General features: G+C 28.3%; 1 protein-coding gene across 1 annotated transcript in view; it reads left to right on the top strand.

The window, feature by feature from the left end:
• Positions 1 to 17,423: 17,423 nt before the first annotated feature.
• The window catches only part of LOC136978586 (high affinity cationic amino acid transporter 1-like), a 49,922-nt gene continuing 49,108 nt past the window's right edge, over positions 17,424 to 18,237 (top strand). The window contains exon 1 of the mRNA XM_067274319.1: positions 17,424 to 17,560. The gene's annotated coding sequence lies outside the window, so the exon portion shown is untranslated. The remainder of the gene's footprint in view (positions 17,561 to 18,237) is intronic.

The following is an 18,237-nucleotide window of genomic DNA, read 5'->3' on the forward strand; positions in this document are numbered from 1 at the left end:
GACACTCTTGGACGTTTAACCTTTATATAATCTTTAAAATAAATAGTGAAAATCATCTAAAATTAGTATAAATTGGTAAAATTTTGAAACCTTCATTCAATTATACAGTAATAACAGGTCAAAGATCAAGTTATTGAGATCATTAAGATTATCTTGAATGTTTCTGCATATGAATTCATTAACTGAGAATAAGAATTTATAATGAATTATACAAATTATATTCAAAACGACTTATTTCAAAGATTTTCACTAGAATAATTTTATTTAATATAACAATTTTTTCTAATATCTAAAGAAAGTAATGCCTCATACTACTCTATGAAAAGAATCACATCTTTGAAGTTACTTCTAGTCTGAAGTAGCTTAATCAAAGCTTCCTTCCTTTGGAAAAAAACACTTCTCTAGCAGGAATTAGCTGAGAACAAGTAGCTACTTATCTGATACATTGCTCTCCACTTCTTTAAAGGCTTTAGTAAAACATAAAGATTGATAATTCACTAATCCTCTACTTATTTAACCATTACAAAATTTTTCCCAATATTTAACTATAGAGAATTTCATTGTAAGAAAATTAATTAATTGTATTTATTGTATTACTTATTAAAATTAGATTCTGTGTATAAAGTGATCAGTATTTAAAAGTTTTATATCTTCATATAATAAATAAAATTAGTTTTAAGTAGTACAAATACCTGTCATTCTTATATCTTAAACTTTAACAGTAATAAATTAGATGTGATAAACAGAATGAAGTTTTCATTAGTAGCAATGTTAATCCTTATTGTTCAAGAAAATTCCTTCTGATTAATGAATGATGATAATCAAGAAAATCTAGATTTAACGATCTAGTGCGAAGAAAACTATGGAAAGTACAAATTTAAAATAAGTACGAGTTGGCTTGGAATTTATTTTTAAGCTTCTTAAGTTAAAAGAATTTTAGAAAATCCTAAATTTTAAAACGTTTTATGAAATAAAAATTATAATTAATCATTTCCTTTTATAATCTTAGGAAATCTGATTATAGAATGAATTATTAAACAACGTAGAAAAATGGAATATTCAACTTAAAATCAGGAAAGGTTGAATATTCTAAGTAAATAAACAGCGAAGCGTCAAAAATCCGGATTCAGCAGTCGAAAAGTATCCATTTTTAGACTGCTGAAATGGTAACTCGGTTGTTTATGTTCTAACATTCATTCATAATTTATAATTTTTACTTTTCCGGCTCTGTTATACAGTATATAACATAGGGAAAGTATGGCGATCGGTCAAAAAATGACACCCCCGAGACTACATTTTTGGACTCGAAGAACCTTGAGGACTCGAAAAATTCGGGTTTATTTTCCCGTATGTATCGATGTTAGTATGTGGGGAGAGCGATTTTGTTTAGCCTCTTTGAAGCTTAATAACTCCCGTGCTTTTGGTCGAAAATTTCTGAAATTTTGCAGGGTGATTTGTGTATTAAGGGGAACCATGCTATTAAATTTTGGTAGATATAGGTCGACAGGGTGATGAGATAAAGGGGGTGTCGTGTGTCGTATCTCGAGTAAGGTCGGACTTACGACAATTTTAATTTGTTATTAGCATTTATAACTTTTTACGAAACCCATCCCTACCCTCAAAATTAAGCTTCTTGCTATTTTATAATAATTAAAAATATAAAAAGTTTTTAATAATAAAATATCATAACAGATGGCACCACACAAGCAGTTTTAAATGTTGCCGGAAAAGTTAAGCAACTCGATATCTACAGAAACGTTTCATATAATATAAAAGAAATAAAACTGTAGAATGCTCACAATGCTCTCGATTTTAGTAGTGTCCTGTTCCTGTAAGTCGTACTTTTCCTGTTAACAATAATCTTGCCTGTCATTTATATAATTCCGCTCAGGAGAACGTTTTTGAATTTAAATGACGTAACTTCTGGTGCGAACTTCCGGTTTATATATAGTTAACCGGGGCCTCCTGTCCCTAAGCTTTCCATATACGGACTCGAATTTTATATATCTAACTCTGTTCTGGAAAGAAGGGCGGACAGTACTGTATCCAGGTTTATGGTAGCGTATATTTTCCTCAGCTTCTAGAGAATATATAGGAAAATTTTGGCGCATATCGGTCAAAGAGTTTAGAAGTGTATGGAGAACAGATAACAGACCGCTAGACATTCTATTTTATATACAGAGTGTTTTTGTAAGGTCTCTCCAAACCCTCGTATTCTGAGTCATAAAAATGAAAAAATTCTATATAAACGTAGATCTGAAGATGCTACCATTCGAAATTATAGCTGTTTTTATGTAATACAAATTAATATCAAGCTATGGTATTTCTCGTGTATGTTTTCAAGTAACATTTTAAGTGTTCTTTAATACGATGAACCATTACTCTAACTTACATTCGTTTTATTTATGGCCGAACTGACAGCAATACACGTAAAGCAACGACTGTATAAAGAACTCTTCAACCCGGAAAGCATTTTTTCAAGCCTAAGTTTGTATGGAATTTATTCATTTTTATAACTCACAGAACACGCTGTTTGGCCAGACCTCTCAAAAACACTTTGTACAGTATATAATATTGGCTTATAATCTGCAATTCGGGGTGGTTTAATAAAGGAATGTATGTACGGGGTGGACTTTTTGGACCACCCTGTACATTCCTCTATTAAACTGTTATTATAATTAGTTTAATAGAGCAAAGATTTATCTGAATCGAATCTTTTTAGCATTTATAAAATATTGGAACTTGTAATAAATACAATAAATTATAAGGAAAACTTTTCTAATTATTACAGGAGTTATTGGATTAAGCTGAAGTTGCTTTATTGGATCTACTAAACACTTTGGTAGTTTACAGCTTTTATATATAATTATTATTTCTTATGTAAATTGGATTTATTCTTTTTATCTAAATGCCAAATTTCATTTTGCTGGGTGACTTTTCTGTAGAAAACTTATCGAATCTCAAGAGAGGTAAAAACCAATGGACGTTTCGATTTTGTAGTACATAATACCACTAGTCAATCGGATCGTTGTTGAAGTCGATAAAATCTTAATTTTGTAGAGATAAATTCAGACAGATATTGGATCCAGAACGGATTCACGGTCAGACAAATCGAATCATATCAAAGTTATTTTGATAGCATTAGCTATAAAGCGCTACATAAATTCAACTGCTGATGTAGAGTTAGAACATTTGTTTGACGAATTAAATGGAGGGGAGAAAGATTGGTTTGGGGCCACCTGTGTGGGTGTCATAAGCCAATCTTCTATACCCTTATAAGAGTTCTAGACCCTCATATACGAGCCCCTACTCTTGAGTCCCGACTTTGGTGCTCCTCCTCTCTCCCCTGTATGTATATATAATATAACCCATTATAATATATGATAAGGCTCCTATCAATATTAGTTTTAACTAATAATCGCATAAATAATCCCAGAGATTTACTTACTTAGATACAATAATGGAGATTAAAATTATATTAAAAAATTCCCTTTCTATACAGGATTCGAGCTTTGTTACACGGTCTAACACTGTAACTGTTTACACGTAGAATAATAACGTTAATTAAAATAATAAAATATTTACCAAATAAATAGAAACTGGTTTAATTTATTTATTTACTCAAGAAGAAGAATAATAACAAGTACTTTGATGAATGTAAATAACATGCAAGATGTTAATAATAGCGTAAGTTATTTCTAATTTATTCTGTTTATATAATGTATTTATTTGAAACTATAATTGGTTTTTATACAAAATCAAATGACACAAAAACAGAAATCAAATGACAGAAAAAAAATTATGCAAATTTTACACAGAAAATTGCTTTAAAATAAATAAATATGAGATATTTAATTATAAATCGTTAATAGAAGAAAAAAATAAATTGTTCCATTATTGTTTTTCGATATCGTTCTTACAAACGTAAAGTGCATCAACAATTATTTTGAATCTGAGTACATTCAAAGAATTGTTAACAACTGGAGACAAAGAAACAAGTTAACCTCGCTAAACAAAAAGAGCTAAAAGTATAACATCGATTGAAAGAAGATTAAATAATCATTACAAACCATTAGAATGGAAACAACCATTGTCAAAAAGTATTGACAGACCAACACATTTGATCCTTGTGAACAAAGCGCAAACACATTGAATTAAAAAAAAAAAAATACAGATAAAAATAAATTTAGTTTGTTTATAAATTTATGAAGCGTGTGAAATTTAATAATAAAAGAAATTTACGAAGAGATTCGACTGTTATTGTTTGTGGAATTTAAAAATTGTATATGCAATCGAAACTCTGTATATAAATGAGCGATCTACCAAGGGAAAATGCCTGCCGGGAGAAGTTTTATGAGAAGCTGGCCCCATTTAGATGTTACTAACGTGAAGAAAACCCGGGCTAACCCAAAGTGGGGCGAACCCACGACCAAATGCCAGTGTTCAGTGGTTGTATTTACTCGGCCACTGGCGAACGGGCCTTTTTAGCGAGCCTATTTTGAGTTCGGCTAGGCCCACAACCAGGAGGCCGGGCATGTTTATATTGTTAAGCTAAATAAATTAATTTTTCAACTTTATTCAATTTTATAAATTACATAAATAACATGTTTTATTTCTTCCCTAAATCCAAATAATTTCCCTAAATCCCTAAATCGTTTAAATTGGCGACAAATGAAAAGTTTCATGGTTTCGTTGATTATTTATTTTAAAATGTATTAAATTTCATAGATTATTAAATACATTTCTATTTTAAAAAACTATTTTAAAAATATTTATTTCAAATTAAAATTATCCCATAACTATTTTTCTTTATGAAAATTATTAAAATAATTATTGAAGTAAGAAAATTGAAAAAAAATAATAATAATAATTTGAAATTTATTCCAGTGGGTTTTTCCTATAAGTTTTCTAGAAAAACGAAATTATATTTTTAAAACGAATTAACATTGAAAAATATCCCTTTTCTCACATTAATAATAGGGAAAATTCCTCGAATTCTAATCGATTTTAGTGGCTCCATCTACTACATTACTCGTTAATAATATCTGTAATAATTTATATTGTTAATGATACAACGGATTTTTCATTATATAAATTATTATTTAAATTAAATTAAGCAAAATTTTTAGAAAGTGACCAAATAATTGATTAAGGATATTCATTTAAAAAAAAATCGAGAATATAATTGCGTGTTGTGACAATGTCTTATAGGGAAAAGTAAGTAAATAAGTAAATAACTTCATTTTTTACTTTTAAAAAAATTTTATATAAATTTATACATAATTTAAATACAAATCTGACGATAAATTAAGGAAATGAAATTATATTATTACGGAAAATAAATTTCCTCAAATTATTCATTAGGGGAAAATTTATTTTCCCTAAATTTTTTGAGGAAATTGGGGAAATAATCGGCAGGGAAAAATTTATTTTCTCTAATAATAATTTTTCCTTCATTTTTCCCCAAACAACTAAATTTATGCGTTACAATTTTGACCCTAAATTAACAAATTATTTATATATTAATATTTATAAATGAAAAATGTCTTAGGGCATTATATTTGTTGGTACTAAATCGATCTGTATAATATATAATTTTTCATTTGAAACATATTTTAAAATGCGTTATAAAATAGTTCAAATGAAAAATGGCGGCCTTTCTATCATATAAAATGGAACACTTAGAAATAATTGATTAAAGATGCTGTATTATAGTAGATAACTTTTACATTACAGATGATGGTAGTAAATTATTTAATTTTACATAAAGATCATTAATATTTATTGAAAAATGAATAAGTGGTATGATACGAGCAGTTTTTGAGGTTACAAACTCTACAAAATGATTTGGCAGCGTGTCAATAATGTGTTTAATGGTCTGGCAAAGGTTATCTCACCAACCTGTTTAAATCTGGATTTCAAGAATTTTTTATTTTACAAGAATGTGGCAATTTTCCAAATGTCTTTGGGTTACATCCCGAATATTCGGTCATACATAAAGTATAAATCGCTTATTAAATATTGATTTCGATGCAAACGCGTTAAAAGTCTTTTGTCGTTCGAATTGTGGCCATAATCTTCCACATAAATTCATTTTAATCGGAACTGTAATTGAATTGTACTCTGCAATTAAAGAAATTTTAATTGCAAAGTATTTTGCATTTCGGAGTTATTTTTTAACTCCGGAACTTGAATTTACTGAAATATTTCAAAGGTTCCTGCTGCGTGTAAAAATTGAGATGCAAAAAGAAATGAATTCCTCTTTTATCTTTATAAAAGAATATTCTTTCTTCTACAATAATGGTCACTACTACTCAACATAAAATGATTGATTTTTATCTCTTTTAACATCCCGCATCATCGAACATCAAAGCTCTTATGAAATTTTTATCGATCCGAGTATTGTAACGTGTTCAATAATAAGATAAGATTAATTATTCGATAAAATATCGATTAAATTTAAGAAAAATACTCTATGTATACTCCAATTAACGATTTCATATTCTTTATGGTACGGTGGTTTACAGTGGTGTAATTAAGATTTTGCTCTGGGGTACTGCAAAAAGTACAATCGGAATGAAGAAAAATTAAGCATACCATAAAGTACCTTTCTATTTATCTTTATAAATTTTTTTTTAAGTTTATTCCTAAAGATTCTGGTGGGAGATCCGGCACCACAACACCTCCATAAGTACACCACAAGTTTAGTAATTTACAAGGAAACATTAAATTTTAAGAAAAATTCTTGAAAATAATGAGAATTTTATATTCATCATCACAAATTTTATTCCTAATCATTTTTAAATGGGCTTATAACTTAATTCAAGTATATAATTCCGTTTCAAAGTTGAATCTTTTATTTCTTTAATGATGGCGGTTACAATCCTAACTTCTTAATTACCTGCTATATAAAACTAATGAAATATTAGTTTAATAATTTAAAAATACATTTTCTAACATTCTTTATTTGTATTTTAAACATGCATTTGCTGAAGTTTTATGGAAAAGTTATGTCTTAATTAGAATCATCAGCAGCAACGTGATATTAAATTTCATTTTTTTCCCCTTGTGAAAATAAACTTAATTAATGATCAAAATAGGAATTCCCGAGTTAGTTGTTCGGTTAATTGCAAGAGTAACGCCAATTAATCCAAATAATATCATTACAAAGGTACTGGTATTAAAAAAAAAAACTTTCTCTATTATTTAAGCTACGTTCTTGAAAATTATTTATGTTCAAGCAACATGATATTTTTGATATTTTCTGCAATATTTTTCTAAATAAAATGTGTTATTTTGTAATTTTTGAATCACAGTAACTGATACACACACCCCAGGAAGTAAATAATAATGAAATTAATTACGCTTAACGCGCAATAATAATGTATGTTTATAATATAAAGAGTTATCGAAATCTTCGTAAATATAAATTATATATAATGAATGCATAAATATTTAGAAACTAATTCATATTTTTGAAATTTTAAATTAAATTTAATAATAGTGTAGTAATTCATCACCAGATGGCAGAACAATACACAAACACCAGAAACACCAGAAAAATCATTCTTTTGACAATTAAAATAATAATTCTATTCTCTAGCATTAAATATGTATATTTATATATAATTAATATGTATATATTAAACACTTCTCCATATATAATGCAATGATTTTCATTATTTTTATATTCTTTTATTTTTTAACAATATAATAACAAATAAACTAATATTATGGCAAGTCCTTAAATGAACCATGTAGATTGTACATGATTCATTTAAGTAAGGAAATAATCACCTACATTATTTATTATTATTCTTCTTTTATATACCAATAAGATTAAAATGGATCTGTACAACTGATTCTAATCAATAATAAAAAAAAAGCTTTTAACAAGAAGCTTTACTATTAAGTTTTAATAAATCAAGATAGATAAGAATACACTTTTATTTATATTTATTAGATAAAGATCTATTTATAAATGAAAGTTTTATAAAAGTATACCTCTTATATTTATAAGAATTTATATAAAAAATAATGATTTTGAAGCAATGATGATTGATGATATGTGCTTAGTTTGATGTTCTTTAATCAATAAATATAAATTTTTAAATGAAAATCATTGATTACAATATCATATCTTTATAAAATCATTTTAGTTCCCCCCATTCTGTTAAATATAACAGAGAAAGTAAGGTTTTTCTGTGTATATAGATGTTAGTAAGCTTGTGTATGGGGGGCATAAGTTTGTTACTCAATTTGAAGCTTAACCATTCAATAAACTTATCAAATTTTTTTTCATAATCAATCTACTAAATCGATATTTTAACATAATTGATGGGAATATATATTTAATAATCTCATTATTCCTTCATTAGTTTTACATGGCAAATGTCTTAAAGCAGAAAGGCATTTCATTAAAAATCATTGATAGATCAATCATTAACTGTGAGTGCCCGGAGTTGCTCGGGCTTTCGAGGAGGTGAGGATTGGTGAGGTGGGTTGGAAGAAGTGGTATTAGTAACTACAATGCACATTTGTTGGCCTGAGTATTTCAATAATAAAACTTCAAAACATGAAAAATTTCTCGGGCTTAAGTTAAGAGGGGGTAGGGATCCTCAAGGTGTTTTTTCTAGGGTGTCGAAGAATATTCGTGCCAAATTTGGTACGGATAAATTGAACAGCGTGGAACCCTTTACCTAACATATACACAAACAAACATATTTTGACTTTTATACATAAAGGTTAAATTAAATATCTAATTGTAATGTTTTGTGCTTTATTAGAGCATCGGAAAAACAATGTATCACTCTGTAAAACAACAAAAAAAAAAAATTCGATAATAAACTGAAAACTCACAGTTTAAGAAGTAAATGAGAATTAAAAATGAAATAGTATGAGATTAAAAACTTACTTAAAAAAGTTTAGCGAAGAAAGGAGAAAAAGATATCGAATAAGTAATTAATCCTGTGTAAAAAAAATTTTAAATACGTTAATATTTTTCTATAATGTTCACATTTTGCTGTCTTTTTAATTTTACAACTAAAATTTCGTGTAAAAAGAAACTTCCTAATTCACTTTTGACGTCATTTATGATCGAAATATTCGTTACTTTTACGAAGATTTTTTTTTTAAATAACGGAAAATCCCAGAGACTGGAGACAAGTAGTAACAATGGTGCCGTTCTTTTATAAGTTGCGGGTCTTCCAAAATGCTACCAGAAAGCTTTCAATCGAAAATTATTATTAATTTGAAGACCTCACACCAAAATGACAATTATATTAACTTTTATATTAATACGGGTGCCAACTCTATTTTTATCTTTCAATTTTGGGGAAAACCCGGAACCACATAAAACATTATTGGGAGATAAACTGTTTCCGTCTCTCAATAATAATTTAGAGTTGGGGTGCCCGTATCTTATAAAAACATTTCATTCCTCTTTCTACTAGAAACGAATAAGAAACAAACTGTATTAAAGGTTTCTAAAAATATTCCAAATCAATTTTTCAAGATTCGTATCAAATTTCATTAGAATTGATCTAATCAATATCTTGATTTTTTAATTTTAGTTCAATATTGCTAGTTCAAATATAATGGATTGACTTAATACTAATGAAACCAATACCCTGTAACATGTTACATTACATAAATAATTAGAAAAAATACTGAAATTAACTTTTTTTTTACAAAAGTAAAGGGACTATCTCTTATGAATTTGCGAACCACCAATGGCGCGTTATACCTTCATGGTACAGTGCCCAGGCAAATTTGAATTAGGGGCTTCGTGTACAGTGTCTAAAATATTTTTCTTCGGCGGATTTTTGAGGAGAAAGTATTTTCGTATAAAAGATTGGTGGTGAGGATCCCAAGCAATTGCTCTTTTTGCCCATTGAATGAGAACCACTAACACGGGCTAAATATTTCTGAGAAGGAACGATTTCTAAACGCGAGCCAATTACAGTGAAGCGATGACAGAACAGCCGAGTCACACGATCGATCACGATTGATTCCGGTGATTACTTTATCAGAAATTTCATGGTTGATAAACATCAGCAATATTTTTGCTCCTGAAGGCATTACTTTGATTCTAATTGATTTTACAAATTAAGTTATCGTAGATTAATTGATTTTGGCAACATTATTGGAGGAACCGTTCAGTTATTATTTTTGATTCTGGCTTTTTATTTTATTTACGATCAATGAATTTCATTTATAATGTTTATAATGATACGTCTAAAGTACGAAAGTTGAAAGTGATACGACAAGTAGAATTATAGGGTCTATAGACTCTATACGAATTAATCTATTTTTATTTTTTGCATACAAAATTCATTTTTGCCGCATTAATTAGTATTAAATAAAAATTCTATTAAGTATAATGCCATATTTGATGGAATATAAGACAAACTTTTTCCCACAAAGTACTGTCTGAGAATGGGGTGCGCCTTATACGGCAATTTCATATCATATTAATAATTAAAATTAACACTTATTACATCTTATCATAATTGATTTATTAATTTAATTACATGACAAATATTATAAAATATTAAAAATATACGAATTTTATAAAGGTAGTTATTTAATTTTAATCAAAACTTCAATAAAAATAAGTTCAATTCATTCAGTGAGACCGTCATTTACACTCAGAGTAATCAAGTAAAATTTGCCTATTTCGATTAATTTTCTGTCTAATTTTGAATTATTATATTAATATTAAAAGCTATATTTATATTCATTAATATTACTTTAAAGTAATTAATATATTATGTTATATTAATGTTCAAACACTGTAGACAGTACACTTCATTGTAAAGAAAAGTATCGTAGTTATCTTAATTACACATTGTGTATTGATCTTAAAAATGTGATAAAGTTTAAATATTTGTGAAATCCTTCTTTTTGTATGTGTATGATATCTTATATTTGCTTAATAATAAATGCAAAGGATACATCTTGTTTTCCCAAATTATTTATTATTCAGAGTTATTATTGTCATAGGGCTATGTCTCTTGTTTCTCCCGTTATTACTCATCTGTTACTCTTTTTATTTATTTATATATTTACAGACTGTTCGAGAAAAAGTCATTTTTCGTTATAATTTATTTTTATATATATATTTCCAATAAAAGAAAATTTTTTATCATGTTGACTAGATAATCGCTTAGTTGGCTTCCTCTGTCTTGTGGATCCGAGTTCGAATCCAATCCAGAGCTTCACAGTTAATCATGGCCAGACGAATAGTATGAATTGGAGCATCCATTCTTACCGTATTGTTGATCAGATCCATTACGAATGGACCTGATCAGCAATATAGTAATACACGGCCACACAGTCTACAATATGCGTATTAATGGTCTTGAATTAATAAATGAATGAAATAACTCATAAACTATTTATTTATTTCCGCCGATCGTGGCAGAATCATTTTAACATTTAACATTGACACACTAGAAATGTCTACTTTCTCTGGCACGACAAATTTGTCTGATGCCTTTGAACTTCTCTCAAAAAGATGCTCGAAGACTACATTATCGTAAGCTGACGGCATTTTTCCAACGTAATATTTTTTTCCAGGAATTGGCTAAGGATGTAGGCTAATCATCTTCGTCTGGTGTTTTACTGGTCATTACTTTTTCTCTTTGTTCCGCTCCCATTCTTGCATCATTTCCGCCATAATCCTTATTCTACTCTTCTGGAATATCATTACAAGATTCGTCACTCTTATCTGGACTTTGGCCGCGAAATAAATGCTTTTGGCACCGCTTTTTCATTACAGTTTGTTGTAATATAACCGCTTCCTACAGTATATAATATTTTTAAAAATTAACTTCTTATATATATAATTCTCCTGTCACAATTTTTGTTACCGTACTCCTCCGAAACGGCTTTACCGATTTCTACCAAATTTTGTATGCATACTCAGTAGGTCTGAGAATCGGCTACTACCTATTTTTCATACCCCTACACCATTTCCCCCTTTCAAAAATATATTTATATATGGATTAAGGCTTTTATGTCCAACAGATGGCGCTACCTTCCGACGACCTAAGTTTGCTTTTCTGTGAGGAATTCTGCTTTTCTGTGAGAATGGACTGAAGCGGATCATTTTCTATCTATCGATATAAATAAAATATAACGTTCGTTTGTTCCTACCGATTCCTTTGAAATTTTGACACAACGTTGCATTCGAATACGCACGTGTTTCTATATAATATACATGTCGAAATTCTCCATACTGGGGGAGATGGACGGGATTAAGGCTTACCGTGAAGAACTCGGCTTCTATTATACTACTTTACATGCGGTTTTTTGCGTTTTTAATTGCGTCAACAGAATATACACTAAAAAGGGATTTTTCGATATTCCCCAGCGGGGAGAGGGACAGGATTAAGGCTTACTGTGAAGAACTCGACTTTTATTATACTATTTTAGATGCGTGTTTGATTGCGTTTTAATAGGGTACGTCAAGAGAATGTACACTAAGAAGGGATTTTTTGAAATTCCCCTCACGGGGGAAGTGTTATACATTTATAATAGATACATTTTGAGCCACAACAACGCGTGGCCGGGTCAGCTAGTTTTTATATAAATATATTCAACTAGAAATAATATAGAATACTGCAAATGCATATATAATGAAGGATTTCGAAGTACAGTAGAGCATCGACTATCCGACTTAATTGGGGACTGGGGTTGGTCGGATAACTGAAAAGTCGGATAACCGAAAAGTATGAAAAAATACATTATTAGTATAGTGTATTAGGCCTGGTTTAAATACTAGCCTCCCTTTCATGGTCGAGCCAGTGTTGCCAGCTAAAACATGCAAAAATTTAACAAAAATAATATTAAAGTAGCCAAGACATGATCAAATATTGTAGCGCCACATCACTAGCTGACATTTGAATTTGCCCACTAGAATGCGGTCGGTTAACCGATAAGTCGGTTAATCGGGGGTCGGATAATCGATGCTCTACTGTAATTATAAATTTGACATTTCCAGTCATTCGCATTTACTTCGTATACAAAATTAAAAATATCTGTGTACTATAATAACTGTTACCCATAGCCTATTCGATCATAGGTGTAATAAATCTTTGTACAGATGGGTTATGGGCCTCAGTGTGCCTCGAATTGCAGTTTGAGAACTACTGCTGTAAGTTGTCGACAACTAATGAAGCGTATAAAAGTATGAGGCTCTAAGCTATAGAGATGAAATCCTATGCTGCAGCTTAGCCTTTGTGAAAATCCGGCTCTATTCTTAAAAAACATAAGTACACAGATGGATATAGAAATATAGTAGAGTTTTCTTATGAAATTCACGATATTTACTGACAGACTTTGACAAACAGTTTACAAAACAATACAAGCAGCTTATCGGATTGCCGTAGGATCGTATGCACACATTTCAAAAACATTTCACATTTTAACTGCTTCAAACTGACAACTTATCATATAATATATGTTTAATTCTATTTTCAATGGCTTCTGTATTAATTTTAATTATGATTCATCGCTTCATTAGTATAACAATATTAATTAATCACTCACATTTTACAATAAATGTTGTAATAAACGAGTAATTTATTAGCATCTAATAATGCTACTAAACGATTAATATTTATTTATAAACACAAAGATTATTAAATTTCCATTTTGAATTTTGCTTTAACAGACAGACCGATACATCGTTTTAATATAATCTTATTCGTTTATAATAAATTAGCCTTTGAGCTTATTTTTGTATCAATAATTAATTAAAAAGGGAAAGAAAGAGAGAAAAGAATTCCAAATATAAACTCTAAAGCGTTATATAAATATTATAACCGCTCAAAAAAATGTAAATAATTATAAATATTATATTTAATCTTTTATAAAAAATCTATCTTATAGATTAAAAATAGTTTTATTTTATACGAAGGTGGTCTGTTTATTTGGTTCGTGTAGGCTGTATAGTGCAGTAAAATAGTGTATATATATATATATATATAATGCAATATCCTATATCTCGGCATTTGTCATTAAATACTCTATTTGTTTTAAAAAATAATATATTTAATTTCAAGCAAACAGAATTCATTTAAATAAATAAACTGTTTTAAAGTGACATTTTTAAAAATTAATTTAAATAAATTGGCTTATGTTAAATTCATGTTGAAATAATCATGCTTTTATTCACACTTTCATCTGAATATCCTATAATATCGAATTTTCTTTATTAAATGCAAGTTAATGATTGAATGATAAAGATGCATGAAAAAGCCCAGCAACGAGTTTCGTAACTTTCCCGGCAAGAGTATAAATTGTGTGTGGCGCCATCTGTTAGGAGATTTCATTTAAAGGAACTTTTTATATTATTAATTACTATAAAATTACAAAAAGATTAATTTTGAGGGTAGGGACGGGTTTTATAAAAAAAAAAAAAAAAAAAAAAAAAAATTGTAAATGCTAATAACGAGTAAAATCATTTCATTTAGTCCGACCCCACTCGAAATATTTCACGTGACTTCTCTCTATATTTTCACCCCTTCGACCTTTAACCATAAAAATTTAATAGCATTAATCCCCCTAATACACGAACCTCCCTGAAAAATTTCAGAAATTTTAGACAAAAGGTACAGAAGCTATTAAGCTTCAAAGAGGGTGAACAAAATTGTGCCCCCCCACACACACAAACACACACTAGTATCAATACACGAAGAAAGAAAACTCCAAATTTTTGCATTTCTCGACGTTTGAAGGTGCCCCAAGGCCAAAAATGTAAAAGTCTTGGGGGCATTTTTTGACCGATCGCCATACTTTCCCTCTGTTATAGGCCCTATATATAACACAGAAGGAAAGTAAGAAATTCTAAATGTTAAACTTCTATTGTAATTTATTTATAATTAAAGTATAAATTAAACGTTTGAGATATTTTTCAGTCCTATAAAGATAACGTAAAAAAGGTGAAATTGCAATAGAATTTTAGATTGTTTAACAAATAGTTACAAATTTTGTCATCAGATGTCAGTAACGAAGCTAATTCTGGTAATATACACGTAGCGTGGGCCGAGAATGAATTAATTCGAAATATATTTTCAGAATATAAACCAGTCTGTACTATTTTTAAGATAGTCTTATAAACTTATAAAGATTATCTTAAAAATAGTCTTTGTCAAAGATATAATATTTAATATTTTAAAAAAGAGATAAGCATTTTGAATGATGATAAACAAAAATGAAACAGGAGAAATTGCTGATAACAAAAATTAAATAAATAAACATGAACTAACAACTTTTCCAAATAGAGAAGTTTATTTTTATTAAAAAGTAAATAAAATTATAGATTATCGGTAATTTAAATCTTTAAAAATGAATTATCTCCTTTTAAAAATCAGCTGATTAAACATAAATAGTTACTTTCATCTTTTCAATTCAGGAAATTCTCACTGGGGATTTTAATTTTTCTTTTTTTCTTTTTAAGATAATTTATTTGAGAAAATGCATTTTAAATTTTCTAATAAAAAATTCTCTTCGCTTTAGATGAAACGTTGAAAATTCTTAATTTATTCTTAAAGTTAAATTTGATTTACCTTTTTTCCTTCAATAATTCTTCAAGTTGAATTAATTAGGAAATTTTATCAACTTGGCGTAAAATAAAAAGAATTTTTATTACAAAAACATTTTATTTTTATTTATTTTTTTTAAGTTAATTTATTTCTCTACAAGAAAAAAATTCTAAATCAAAATAAACTAAGATTAAAGGCTCTTTTACAGGGTTGCAATTCAAAACAACGATACAATTACTATATAATTTACTGTTTTCATAATTTACATCTAGTTAAATCAACCTTTAAATGATCCTTGTTAATCTTAAGATGAACCAGGATTCTTCTTTTAATATCTTATTTAGTTCCACCACTTTTTTATTTATTATTATTATTAATCATATTAAAGAAAATTTTTCTTACTTTTTCATCAGAGTGCTTCGATCGATAGACAAATCCGGCCAATTTTTTTTTAATGCCAACAACTTAATCTTAACAGTTCCGGTTTTATGTCTTACTCGTTAGTGGAGTGGCACCCGAACCTTTTGATTTGTGGGCCAAATTGCCCGGCCGGGCACAAATATTGTGTGTGTTTCATGCATACAAAAAATAGGCTATTTCTATTATTTATAAGTGATGTTTGCCAGCCGGATTAAATGTGCCACCGGTCAGATTTGGCTTGGAACGCTATAGTTTAGGCACACTCGGTAGTGCATAACTCTGTATTGTTCTTTTCAGTTAATATGATTTAAGAATAAATGCAGTTGCTCTGTTTCTATCGATTCGTAACCCAAATACAACACCGAGTGAAAGAACTTAAATTGAGTTTTAAAAGATTTAGTGTGGAGGTCTTTATTAAATAAATTAAATAAATAGTAATATAAAGCTAATATCAGCTAATGTCACTAAATAAATAGTGATATTATTTAATATTTATGTCATTATACTGTATATATATTATTAGAGGTAACACACATCTTAGAGATATAAATGATTACCTCTAAAATGTGTGTGTTTATATATGTATAGATCCTATGTATATTACATTATATAGTAAATAATAATACATTTCAGTATTTGTTGTATTATTAATTAAACACAACATAATATGTCAAATACTGAAATATTATATTTACTATATATATGATATAATATTTAATATATATCAAAAAATAATAATAATAGGCCTATGTGTATACCAGTATTTGATATATACAGTATGTTACTAGTAAAATTGGATATTGAATTTATCAAATAACATCAAAGAAATGTTGTATTGATTTATTAAAATTTCTTGTTCAAAATTTTATCTTCATTTCATGTACAGAATTTTTATATTTTCTCATTAGAAATTTAAAAAATAATAATAATAATAAAATAGAATATAATTTCTCTTATTGTTATGATGCAGTTTTATATATTTTCAAAGGGAAAGTATATCGCTATGATACTGGTTTACCTTGTAGAATACCTAGACAACACCTTCAATGTCATTTGTATTGGGTGCAGTATGGAATAATTACACGTGAAAGAGTAGAAAGAACATTATTCGATTCTTCCTCTAAATAACATAGAAAATATAAACGATAATATACACGGCATCATTTAAAATACTATCGAAAGAAGATTCATATTTTCTACGTTGTTTTTTAATTAATAATAGAGCTTATAAAAGAAGATAACAGCACGTAATTATCAGTATATGCGTCGATTAACCCGTTTTCCAGAGAAAATTATTTTCCCGTGTCTTTCCCACACTTTAACAGGGAGAAAAGAATAAATTAAAACACAATTAAATTTGAAAATTTGATTACAAATTAAACGTTTTGTTAACTAACAAAGCGGACTTCTGTTGTTTTTCTTCAGTTGAATAATGTCAAATCAAAATGAGCGATAAGTCACTTCGGAAGAGAACGTTACCATTCTGTACAGAGGGGTGATAAGTAAGAGGAGCGTTTGTATTGTGCTGTATCTACAGGTGGTTATGGCCACGTATGACAGGAGAAACATTTGATTAAAAGTTTCGAAAGGTATGAGAAATAAATTATAAGTAATAATCGATAATCTGTATATTTAATTTACTATACGCACATTTATGTGTATGAGTAGTGTAATAGACTCATAAATTCGTTGTATTGTTATAGAATTATGATTCATTGTCGCGTGTTTTGATGTGTAATATATGAATTTTAAAAAAATATCTCTGTTCAGAAAAAGTTAATTTCGATTAATGTGGATGTTTTAACGATATTTAACGTAATTTTTCAGTTTATATTTGATATTTACGTGGATAGTTTGCTCAACGTTGTTGTAATTTACACCATTCACGTGTTAAATTTTAAAAAAATTGATTAAATTACTTTGCATTCCTCCATTTTTTTTAAATTTACAATTTAATTGTGTACTTTACTTGTAATATACTATGAATATAATGTCAATTAATAATAATACAGATCATAAATTTCCAATCTAATTGCATTAGGATTGTTTTTGCATATTCTTTAAGCGGAACGGGATACAATATTCGTTTAAAAAATTACAATTTAATTGGGGAATATTTAATTTTTTTCATTTTGCATCGAAAAATACTGCAATTATCACGTGAACTGAATATAATAATCTTGAAGCTAAACAATCCTATCTTTCTGGTGATCAAAGGTTAATGAGAAAAAAATAAAAAATGTTTCGATATTTGACCTCATTGATT

This window comes from Centruroides vittatus, unplaced genomic scaffold (assembly GCF_030686945.1).
Source record: "Centruroides vittatus isolate TY-2023 unplaced genomic scaffold, ASM3068694v2 contig_546, whole genome shotgun sequence".
In the NCBI taxonomy this organism is placed as follows: Eukaryota; Metazoa; Arthropoda; class Arachnida; order Scorpiones; family Buthidae; genus Centruroides; species Centruroides vittatus.